Here is a 12,500-nt window from a genome sequence, read left to right on the forward strand (position 1 = left end):
GGCGCTTTTCAGCGCACGCTTGGACTCCAAAACTCTGCCGCGCCTTTTTCGGCTGCCGCAAATCGAGCAAACGGTGTGTTTCGGACGGCGTTTCGCTTCCGCTACTTGCGAGTGCTTTCGTGGTCCACCCCTCTATAAATACTCGGGAGGCGTCGAAGCCGGTTCTCCAAGCCGGACCCGTAGGTATCGTTGTGTGCTCGCTCTCATTGGCCCGCCTAACCAGAAAATGCCTGCGGTACACCCATTTGGATAAGAGTGCACGCAGATGCGGGCCTCGACGGCTACACATTTCCTCGGGCGGCCGCCTCCCGGCCTCCGTGGAGCGCGGGATGCACGGTCCCATCGACAAGCCTCTCCCGTTTTTACCGTGGCGTCGCGGTTCACCACGGCGGGCGGGTCGGTCTCCTCCGCATAAAAAGGGGGACCCCCGCTTTTTGTTCCACGAAATCGCACAAGCTTTTTTCGCATCCACGGTTTGCCACCGCACACCAAAATGCCGATCCGGCTGCCTACTTTAGCCAACAGGTGGAGCCAGGCGCGCCGTACTTGCGCGGCACTTCCCACGTCCACCGAAGTCGGTGCCAAGGACCACTTTCGGCGCCGGAGCCGCGTACGAGCCTACTCGAGGCGGAAGAACGAAGCCAGCAAGGGCCTGGCCGCAAGTGCGTTCAATTGTCGGGACGTCCAAGTCCCTCGTTCTTCCGTGCTTCCTCTTTCGGCAAGTCGTTGCGGCACCTTCCCAAAGCGCGCAGACCCGCTAATCGCGACGAGCGCGACGTGGCCGTGCCGCCTTTCCCTCGGCAGCAAGCAAAACGCCTGGCAACGTCGACGCTCCCCTAACCGCGATCTCGCACCGTGTTTCGTGTGGCGAATTCAAAAGCCGGCCGGCGCTGCTGCAACCATTACGGTCGGTACGCATACGCCGCGGAGGGCGGGACGGTCATCGGAGCGTGCGGTTCCTCCATCGAGTACTGCGCACCTCGGCCGTCGCATCGCCGTGCCATGACCGGCCGCGCGTCAACGCGAACCGGTGCCAGCGAGATCCCTCGCCTGCAAGAACCGACCGGCAGCCTCCGTCACCCGAGGACGCGGAGGCGCTTGCCGCGGACGGCGGGACGGTATGCACTGGTGCACAGCGGACCCGTCACATCGCCAGTTCCTTGACCGACCGCCGACGCTTGTGCCGTTCCTCTCGTACTTGGCAGTCGCCGCGCGATTGTCGGGTCTCGTTCTTGCACGCTCGAACGGTCGGGAGGGCACTCGGCTGGCGTTTCGGGAACGCGCAGCCTCGCCTTCTACCGACGTAACCACGACTCGCCGTTCGCGCTCCGCCGCTCCTGTTTACAGTACTAGGCGGTCCCGCAGCGGTCGGGTCGCGCATTTCGAGCGCTTCGAGCCACGGTGCAGTGGCGGGTCGAAAGCCGACCTATGAGTGCGTTGCGCCGTTTGTACCCGCGTCCGCCACCTGGCCGACCGTCCAAGGTCGCGGTGTTGGCGTCCGCTGGGCGCAACAATTTGTCACGGGGTGCCGCTCCACATTCAGGCAGCCCCGTGGGGAAAAGCCGACCCCGCGTCCAAACGGGGTCAGCGGCAGAAAGTGTCGGGCGCAGACGCAGCTGAGGCGCTCACCCTTCACAATCCGTTAATGATCCTTCCGCAGGTTCACCTACGGAAACCTTGTTACGACTTTTACTTCCTCTAAATGATCAAGTTTGGTCATCTTTCCAACAGACCGGCGCAACCGAAAGGCCGCGCCGGACATCGGTCCGAAGACCTCACTAAATCATTCAATCGGTAGTAGCGACGGGCGGTGTGTACAAAGGGCAGGGACGTAATCAACGCGAGCTTATGACTCGCGCTTACTGGGAATTCCTCGTTCAAGGGGAACAATTGCAAGCCCCTATCCCAATCACGAAAGAAGTTCCACGGGTTACCCAGTCTTTTCAGACAGGGATAAAGACACGCTGCTTCCTTCAGTGTAGCGCGCGTGCGGCCCCGGACATCTAAGGGCATCACAGACCTGTTATTGCTCTGTTTCGTGCGGCTAGGAGCCGCTTGTCCCTCTAAGAAGGTTGTAAGGTGCTGGGAACCCCGCACCTATTTAATAGGCTAGAGTCTCGTTCGTTATCGGAATTAACCAGACAAATCGCTCCACCAACTAAGAACGGCCATGCACCACCATCCACCGAATCAAGAAAGAGCTCTCAATCTGTCAATCCTCCCAGTGTCCGGGCCGGGTAAGTTTTCCCGTGTTGAGTCAAATTAAGCCGCAGGCTCCACTCCTGGTGGTGCCCTTCCGTCAATTCCTTTAAGTTTCAGCTTTGCAACCATACTTCCCCCGGAACCCAAATACTTTGGTTTCCCGGAAGCTGCCCGCCGAGTCATTTGAGTAACTCAGGCGGATCGCTGGTTGGCATCGTTTATGGTCAGAACTAGGGCGGTATCTGATCGCCTTCGAACCTCTGACTTTCGTTCTTGATCAATGAAAACATTCTTGGCAAATGCTTTCGCAGTAGTTCGTCTTGCGACGGTCCAAGAATTTCACCTCTAGCGCCGCAATACGAATGCCCCCGTCCGTCCCTCTTAATCATTACCTCGTATTCCAAAAACCAACAGAACAGAAACGAGGTCTTGTTCTATTATTCCATGCAAGTTTATTCAGGCGACTCGCCTGCGTTGAGCACTCTAATTTTTTCAAAGTAAAAGCACCGGCCATCTCGAGGCACACAATGAAGTGCACCAAGAAAGAACCGGCATGATGTTCAGTCCGAGCCGTCGCATCGGGTAGATGCACTACTCGTCTGGAACTGAGATCCAACTACGAGCTTTTTAACCGCAGCAGCTTTAGTATACGCTATTGGAGCTGGAATTACCGCGGCTGCTGGCACCAGACTTGCCCTCCAATTGATCCTCGTTAAAGGATTTAGAGTGTACTCATTTCAATTACGGGGCCTCAAAAGAGTCCCGTATTGTTATTTTTCGTCACTACCTCCCCGTGCCGGGAGTGGGTAATTTGCGCGCCTGCTGCCTTCCTTGGATGTGGTAGCCGTTTCTCAGGCTCCCTCTCCGGAATCGAACCCTGATTCTCCGTTACCCGTAACAACCATGGTAAGCAAGTAACCTACCATCGAAAGTTGATAAGGCAGACACTTGAAAGAAACGTCGCCGGCTCGTGGCCATGCGATCAGCACAAAGTTATCCAGAGTCACCACACAATACGGGCCGAAACCCGATCGATCTTGGTCTAATAAAAGCACCCGTTACCCAAAGGGCTCCAGGCTCACTGCATGTATTAGCTCTAGAATTGCCACAGTTATCCAAGTAGGAAGAAACGATCTAAGGAACCATAACTGATTTAATGAGCCATTCGCGGTTTCGCCTTATTTCGGCATGTACTTAGACATGCATGGCTTAATCTTTGAGACAAGCATATGATTACTGGCAGGATCAACCAGGTAATCGTTCGACTGCGCGTCCGTCCTCGCCCTCGGCGGGCCGGACGCAGTCTGTGTGCGGCGGAGGCCACCTTCAGGCGCCCCAACACGCTTATTTTGCACTCCGAGATGACGGCGTTCGAGCTCGCTACGGCACAACCTTCCCGAAAGACGAGTGGGAGCCGTGCGGCAAGAAGCACGTTCATGCTCGCTCTTTTTCGTTGCATCGACTCGGTCGCGCCGTGCGGGTTGCCCAAGCCCGCTGCACTGTCGGTGGACCGGCCGGAACTAGCAACGGAGCCGAGACTGCAAAGCCGCCAGACGACGGGTCACGCCCGCGTCTTCGGCGCTTTCGCATCTGAATCGCCCGAGGACGACACGGAACACACCTCGATATCGTGGTAAAACGGCACCGTCCGACAACCAGCCCCTAACGCATCAAGCGGATGAGGCTGCAGACGACTGCCGTGGATTCCCCTGGAGCAGACCCGAGGACACGCTTGACGAGGCCGAAGCCCGCCGCATATCAGACACCCGGTCGCTTTCGCGTACGCCGCTCACGAGAACCCCCACATAATAGCAGCGATAAGTACCCAGACCTCCTTGGGCCCTAATACGAGCGTACTCGAGAAAATTTCACCGCGGGTGTGCCCCGAAACGTGTGGCATGTTGAGCGTGCCACAAGTCTACGTCGCTCTCAAACCCGCCGAGGTCGTAGAATTTGCGACCCTACTCACGAAATTCCCACCGAGGATACGGCCGCAAACGTACCGCACCTTGGGTAGGCCACGAGTTTGTGCAACACTACGCTGACGGCACAGCACCGAGGTCGTGCGCGCACGCACGGGAAAATTCCGCCGCGGTTTCTGCCGAAAACGTGAGGCACCACGACTCTCCGCAAGTTCGCGTCGACTGCGAAAGACCGAAGTCGTGAACGACGTGTCCGCTACTCGCCGCCGACACGCTGGACACCAAACGTACAACGACTCGACGGCGTCGTAGAGGCCCACGACGCGGTTTTCCTTAACGACGTCTCGGCGTGGCACCGACAGGTTAGAACGGCCGACCAACGTTCCCTGTCCGCCGTTCGGCTCAGTCGAAGGGCTCGGCGACTTCGGCAACGCTGCGAAGCCGCACGGTGACGCACGCCATGTCCCCATTTTTTTTTTTCTTTCTGCGTCTGCCGGGGTGCCCCTATAATAGCAGCGATAAGCACCCAGACCGCCGTGGGTCGCTCGCCCCGGCTGACGTGGTTTTTCGTACTCCTGCGGCGGTCGCCGTCAAGCACGTCCAAATACGCTACTTTCGTGGGCGCATTCACGCTCTTTCGCTTCGCCGGAGTGCCAGCACTCACTCTGCCAAAAACGGCGAACATCCGAGCGGCGGTTCCCACTTTTGCGTCGGCGTCGCAAACCCCGCCCCGGCAGACGAGGTTTGCCGTACTCGTGCGACGGTGGCCGGCGGGCACGTCGAAAGACGCCGATATCGTGCGCGAATTGGCGCACCTTGGCTTCACCGGAGTGCCGCCACTGACTCCTCCAAAAACGGCGAAGATCCGAGCGGCGCTTCCCACTTTCGCATCGGCGTCCCGAACTCCGCCCCGGCTGACGCGGTTTACCGTACTCGTGCGACGGTCGCCGGCGAGCACGTGGAAAGACGCCGATATCGTGCCCGAATCGGCTCCGTTCGGCTTCGCCGGAGTGCCAGCACTGGCTCGGCGAAAGACGACGAACATCCGAGCGACGGTTCTCACTATTGCGTACGCGTCGCAAACCCCGCCCCGGCAGACGCACTTTGCCGTACTCGTGCGACGGTCGCCGGCGAGCACGTAGAAAGACGCCGATATCGTGCCGGAATCGGCCCCGTTTGGCTTCGCCGGAGTGCCAGCACTCACTCGGCCACAAACGGCGAACATCCGAGCGGCGGTTCCCACTTAGCCGTCGGCGTCCCGAACTCCGCCCCGGCAGACGCGGTTGCCGAGCTCGTGCGACTAGCGACCGCGAAGCCGTCTCGCGACGCCGCTTTCGTGCGCGGCTCCCACTGCGACCTGGGTCACCCGAGGTCGACGAGCAAAAAAGAATGTCGAAAAAAATTTTTTTTTTTTTTGCGTCTGCCGGGGTGCCCCTATAATAGCAGCGATAAGCACCCAGACCGCCATGGGTCGCTCGCCCCGGCTGACGTGGTTTTTCGTTTTCCTGCGGTGGTCGTCGTCAAGCACGTCCAAACACGCCACTTTCGTGGGCGCATTCGCGCTCTTTCGCTTCGCCGGAGTGCCAGCACTCACTCTGCCAAAAACGGCGAACATCCGAGCGGCGGTTCCCACTTTTGCGTCGGCGTCGCAAACCCCGCCCCGGCAGACGAGGTTTGCCGTACTCGTGCGACGGTGGCCGGCGGGCACGTCGAAAGACGCCGATATCGTGCGCGAATTGGCGCACCTTGGCTTCACCGGAGTGCCGCCACTGACTCCTCCAAAAACGGCGAAGATCCGAGCGGCGCTTCCCACTTTCGCATCGGCGTCCCGAACTCCGCCCCGGCTGACGCGGTTTACCGTACTCGTGCGACGGTCGCCGGCGAGCACGTGGAAAGACGCCGATATCGTGCCCGAATCGGCTCCGTTCGGCTTCGCCGGATTGCCAGCACTGGCTCGGCGAAAGACGACGAACATCCGAGCGACGGTTCTCACTATTGCGTACGCGTCGCAAACCCCGCCCCGGCAGACGCACTTTGCCGTACTCGTGCGACGGTCGCCGGCGAGCACGTAGAAAGACGCCGATATCGTGCCGGAATCGGCCCCGTTTGGCTTCGCCGGAGTGCCAGCACTCACTCGGCCACAAACGGCGAACATCCGAGCGGCGGTTCCCACTTAGCCGTCGGCGTCCCGAACTCCGCCCCGGCAGACGCGGTTGCCGAGCTCGTGCGACTAGCGACCGCGAAGCCGTCTCGCGACGCCGCTTTCGTGCGCGGCTCCCACTGCGACCTGGGTCACCCGAGGTCGACGAGCAAAAAAGAATGTCGAAAAAAATTTTTTTTTTTTTTTTGCGTCTGCCGGGGTGCCCCTATAATAGCAGCGATAAGCACCCAGACCGCCATGGGTCGCTCGCCCCGGCTGACGTGGTTTTTCGTTTTCCTGCGGTGGTCGTCGTCAAGCACGTCCAAACACGCCACTTTCGTGGGCGCATTCGCGCTCTTTCGCTTCGCCGGAGTGCCAGCACTCACTCTGCCAAAAACGGCGAACATCCTAGTGGCGGTTCCCACTTTTGCGTCGGCGTCGCCAACCCCGCCCCGGCATACGCGGTTTGCCGTACTCGTGCGGCGGTGGCCGGCGGGCACGTCGAAAGACACCGATATCGTGCGCGAGTCGATGCTTCTTGGTCTCGCAGGAGGGCCGCCACTCACTCCTGCAAAAACGGCGAAGATCCGAGCGGCGCTTCCCACTTTTTCGTCGGCGTCGCAAACCTCGCCCCGGCAGACGCGCTTTGCCGTACTCGTGCGACGGTCGCCGGCGAGCACGTCGAAATACGCCGATATCGTGCCCGAATCGGCCCCGTTTCGCTTCGCCGGAGTGCCAGCACTCGCTCGGCCAAAGACGACGAACATCCGAGCGACGGTTCCCACTATTGCGTACGCGTCGCGAACCCCGCCCCGGCAGACGCGGTTTGCCGTACTCGTGCGGCGGTGGCCGGCGGGCACGTCGAAAGACGCCGATATCGTGCACGAATTGGCGCTCCTTGGCTTCACCGGAGTGCCAGCACTCACTCGGCCAAAAACGGCGAACATCCGAGCAGCGGTACCCACTTAGCCGTCGGCATCCCGAACTCCGCGCCGGCTGACGCGGTTGCCGAGCTCGTGCGACTAGCGACCGCGAACGCGTCTCGCGACGCCGCTTTCGTGCGCGGCTCCCATTGCGACCTGGGTTACCCGAGCTCGACCAGCAAAAAAGAAGGTCGAAAATTTTTTTTTTTTTTTCTGCGTCTGCCGGGGTGCCCCTATAATAGCAGCGATAAGCACCCAGACCGCCGTGTGTCGCTCGCCCCGGCTGACGTGGTTTTTCGTACTCCTGCAGCGGTCGCCGTCACGCACGTCCAAATACGCCACTTTCGTGGGCGCATTCGCGCTCTTTCGCGTCGCCGGAGTGCCAGCACTCACTCTGCCAAAAACGGCCAACATCCGAGCGGCGGTTCCCACTTTTGCGTCGGCGTCGTAAACCCCGCCCCGGCAGACGCGGTTTGCCCTACTCGTGCGACGGTCGCCGGCGAGCGCGTCGAAAGACGCCGATATCGTGCGCTAATTGGCGCTCCCTGGCTTCTCCGGAGTGCCGCCACTCACTCCTCCAAAAACGGCGAAGATCCGAGCGGCGTTCTCCACTTTCGCATCGGCGTCCCGAACTCCGCCCGGGCTGACGCGGTTTACCGTACTCGTGCGACGGTCGCCGGCGGGCACGTCGAAAGACGCCGATATCGTGCCGTAATCGGCCCCGTTTGGCTTCGCCCGTGTGCCAGCACTCACTCGGCCAAAAACGGCGAACATCCGAGCAGCGTTTCCCACTTTCGCATCGGCGTCCCGAAGCCCGCCCCGGCAGACGCGGTTTGCCCTACTCGAGCGACGGTCGCCGGCGATCACGTCGAAAGGCGCCGAATTCGTGCACGAATCGATGCTTCTTGGTCTCGCAGGAGGGCCGCCACTCACTCCTGCAAAAACGGCGAAGATCCGAGTTGCGCTTCCCACTTTTTCGTCGGCGTCCCGAACTACGCCCCGGCTGACGCGGTTTACCGTACTCGTGCGACGGTCGCCGGCGGGCACTTCAAAATACGCCGATTTCGTGGGCGCATTCACGCTGTTTCGCTTCCCCGGAGTGCCAACACTCACTCTGCCGAAAGCGGCGATCATCCGAGCGGCGGTTCCCACTTTTGCGTCGGCTTCGCAAACGGCGCCCCGGCAGACGCGCTCGTGCGACGTACTCGTGCGACGGTCGCCGGCGAGCACGTCGAAAGACGCCGATATCGTGCTCGAATCGACCCCGTTTCGCTTCGCCGGAGTGCTGCCAGTCACGGCGCAGAAAACGGCGAACAAGTGTTTTTTTTTTTTTTTTCCTAGAATTTGTGTTATAGAAGGCACATTTGATATCGGACGATAATTTTCAACTTTATCACGCGCACCGATTTTCGTGTAGAGGTTTGCAAGTTTATGGGAATTTCTCCACTTGGAATAATGCGATTTAGTAGTACTACGAGAACTTCATGGATGTACTCAAGGGTACGGGGCAAGTCAGTTACGTCAACACCTGCAGATTTTTTACACTTCAAACTGAAAATTGTTGGTTGTGAGTCCTCGTGTGATATTAAAGGCCGATTCGCTAACACATAGAACAAAGAAAGAAAGGAAGAAAAAACGCCCGCGCTCGCTCAAGAAACCTGGGTTCGCAACAAGTGGCAACAACAAGCAACCGAGCGAGTGCGCCAAAACCCGTGGCGGCCGAACAAACGCGAAGTCCCAACCGCGTCAGCCGGGGCGGCACGGGACAGGAAAAATCACTTCAGCCGGGGCGGCGGGGCACCGAATAAACCTCGTCACCTCGTCGCAGGATAAAAGAGGAAACAAAAAGTCTAAACAGCGTCTGCTGGAGCGAATGCGTAATAAAACAACAACAACAACAAAAAAAAAAAACACCCGCGCTCAAGAAGTCTGCAATCACCACAAAAGGCGACTGTGACCGAGCAGCGTCAGCCGGGGCCGTGCGGAAACGGAAAAACCGCGACTACCGGGGCGTCGAGGCACCGAAAAATCCACTTCAGCCGCGGCGAAAAAAAAAAACAAAAAGAAAGACGGAGGGGGGGGGGGGAACCACGTCTGCCGGGGCGAAGGAAAAAAAAAAAACGCGTCTGCCGGGGCGAGCCCGGGTGCGGCACCACCGGGAAAACTGTGGCAAACAGACATGGCGATCGAGTGAGTGGGCCGCCAGCCAGGCTCAGCCAAAAAGTGCAAAGTCCGAACTGCGTCAGCCGGGGCGGCAAAAACCACGTCAGCCGGGGCGGCGCAAAAAACCGCGTCTGCCGGGGCGGCACGAAACCGCGTCAGCCGGGGCGGCGCGAAAACTGCGTCAGCCGGGGCGAAAGAAAAAAAAAAAAAAAACGCGTCTGCCGGGGCGAGCCCGGGTGCGGCACCACCGGGAAAACTGTGGCAAACAGACATGGCGATCGAGTGAGTGGGCCGCCAGCCAGGCACAGCCGAAAAGTGCAAAGTCCGAACCGTGTCAGCCGGGGCGGCAAAAAACCGCGTCAGCCGGGGCGGCGCAAAAAACCGCGTCTGCCGGGGCGGCACGAAACCGCGTCTGCCGGGGCGGCGCGAAAACTGCGTCAGCCGGGGCGAGCCCGGGTGCGGCACCACCGGGAAAACTGTGGCAAACAGACATGGCGATCGAGTGAGTGGGCCGCCAGCCAGGCTCAGCCAAAAAGTGCCAAGTCCGAACTGCGTCAGCCGGGGCGGCAAAAAACCGCGTCAGCCGGGGCGGCGCAAAAAACCGCGTCTGCCGGGGCGGCGCGAAAACCGCGTCTGCCGGGGCGGCGCGAAAACTGCGTCAGCCGGGGCGAAAGAAAAAAAAAAACGCGTCTGCCGGGGCGAGCCCGGGTGCGGCACCACCGGGAAAACTGTGGCAAACAGACATGGCGATCGAGTGAGTGGGCCGCCAGCAAGGCTCAGCCAAAAAGTGCTAAGTCCGAACTGCGTCAGCTGGGGCGGCAAAAAACCGCGTCTGCCGGGGCGGCACGAAACCGCGTCAGCCGGGGCGGCGCGAAAACCGCGTCTGCCGGGGCGGCACGAAACCGCGTCAGCCGGGGCGGCGCGAAAACTGCGTCAGCCGGGGCGAGCCCGGGTGCGGCACCACCGGGAAAACTGTGGCAAACAGACATGGCGATCGAGTGAGTGGGCCGCCAGCCAGGCACAGCCGAAAAGTGCTAAGTCCGAACTGCGTCAGCCGGGGCGGCAAAAACCGCGTCAGCCGGGGCGGCGCGAAAACCGCGTCTGCCGGGGCGGCACGAAACCGCGTCAGCCGGGGCGGCGCGAAAACTGCGTCAGCCGGGGCGAGCCCGGGTGCGGCACCACCGGGAAAACTGTGGCTAACAGACATGGCGATCGAGTGAGTGGGCCACCAGCCAGGCTCAGCCAAAAAGTGCTAAGTCCGAACTGCGTCAGCCGGGGCGGCAAAAACCGCGTCAGCCGGGGCGGCGCAAAAAACCGCGTCTGCCGGGGCGGCACGAAACCGCGTCAGCCGGGGCGGCGCGAAAACTGCGTCAGCCGGGGCGAAAGAAAAAAAAAAAACGCGTCTGCCGGGGCGAGCCCGGGTGCGGCACCACCGGGAAAACTGTGGCAAACAGACATGGCGATCGAGTGAGTGGGCCGCCAGCCAGGCACAGCCGAAAAGTGCCAAGTCCGAACTGCGTCAGCCGGGGCGGCAAAAAACCGCGTCAGCCGGGGCGGCGCAAAAAACCGCGTCTGCCGGGGCGGCACGAAACCGCGTCAGCCGGGGCGGCGCGAAAACTGCGTCAGCCGGGGCGAGCCCGGGTGCGGCACCACCGGGAAAACTGTGGCAAACAGACATGGCGATCGAGTGAGTGGGCCGCCAGCCAGGCTCAGCCAAAAAGTGCCAAGTCCGAACTGCGTCAGCCGGGGCGGCGCAAAAAACCGCGTCTGCCGGGGCGGCGCGAAAACCGCGTCTGCCGGGGCGGCGCGAAAACTGCGTCAGCCGGGGCGAAAGAAAAAAAAAACGCGTCTGCCGGGGCGGCAAAAAACCGCGTCTGCCGGGGCGGCACGAAACCGCGTCAGCCGGGGCGGCGCGAAAACCGCGTCTGCCGGGGCGGCACGAAACCGCGTCAGCCGGGGCGAGCCCGGGTGCGGCACCACCGGGAAAACTGTGGCAAACAGACATGGCGATCGAGTGAGTGGGCCGCCAGCCAGGCACAGCCGAAAAGTGCTAAGTCCGAACTGCGTCAGCCGGGGCGGCAAAAACCGCGTCAGCCGGGGCGGCGCAAAAACCGCGTCTGCCGGGGCGAATGCAAAAAAAACAAAGAAAAAAGCCCGCGCTTAATCAAAAGAAAACAAAGAAAAAAGCTTGCGCTTAATCAAAAGAAAACAAACAAAAAAAGTTCGCGCTTAAGCCTGGCGGTGGAACCACCGGGGCAAACAGACCTGGCGATCGAGTGAGTGGGCCGCCAGCCGGGGTGAGCCAAAAAGTGCAAAGTCGGAACCGCGTCAGCCGGGGCGGCGCGAAAACCGCGTCAGCCGGGGCGGCGCAAAAACTGCGTCAGCCGGGGCGGCACGGAAAAACGAAAACCGCGTCAGCCGGGGCGGCACGGAAAAACGAAAACCACGTCAGCCGGGGCGACATCAAAATGAGGAAAAAAAAAAAAAACTGCCTTAGGACACCTGCGTACACTTTCATGCGTTTGGGCATATCTCTCTGTAACACGCGCGCCCCTCGTTACGCGCGGCACTCTGTTTTCACTCTGTTTTCTCCGACACCCATATTTCGGCGGCATGTGGCACGCGCGCCCGTCCCTACGCACGGCACACCGCAGTGCTTTCTCGATATTTTTCTTTTCCTCCAACACCGTCATCTATAGGCTTTTAGTGACCTGTTGCTCGTGGCAAAAGTTCGCTAGCTCTGACACCTCTTGCATGCGCACCGTTTTTGCGCACGGTGCTATGCCGCAAAGCACGGCAGTCGCATGCGTTTCTCTCAGGCACCTCTTTTTTGACACAACGCTGTGGTGCTTAGAAACACACCCGCCGCTTTTGCGCACAGAACTCCACCGTACAGCACGGTAGTCACGTTTGTTCCACACGAACAGCAGTGTGCATCGTGCTACGACACTTTGAAAGCTTTTTCTTCCGAGTCTCGACCGCGCTGTTCCTTTCGTACTTGGCGGCGGTTTTGGGACCAGCTTTGTTTTAAACCCCTACTGCGCGCCGTTCCTTTCGTACTTGGCGCGGTTCAGGGTTTGTTTCGAGCCCTTAGCCGCGCTGTTCCCTCCGTACTTGGCGCGGTTTAGGGTCGAGCTTTGTCTCGAGCCC

At 60.4% G+C, this 12,500-nt stretch overlaps 1 non-coding gene across 1 annotated transcript; it reads right to left on the bottom strand.

Annotated features, from left to right (window-relative positions):
• Positions 1–1,643: 1,643 nt before the first annotated feature.
• Positions 1,644–3,458, bottom strand: LOC142793664 (small subunit ribosomal RNA). Its single transcript, XR_012891725.1, has one exon. It is a non-coding gene; the product is annotated as a small subunit ribosomal RNA (ribosomal RNA).
• Positions 3,459–12,500: the final 9,042 nt, after the last annotated feature.

Source organism: Rhipicephalus microplus, unplaced genomic scaffold (assembly GCF_043290135.1).
Source record: "Rhipicephalus microplus isolate Deutch F79 unplaced genomic scaffold, USDA_Rmic scaffold_317, whole genome shotgun sequence".
Taxonomy (NCBI): Eukaryota; Metazoa; Arthropoda; class Arachnida; order Ixodida; family Ixodidae; genus Rhipicephalus; species Rhipicephalus microplus.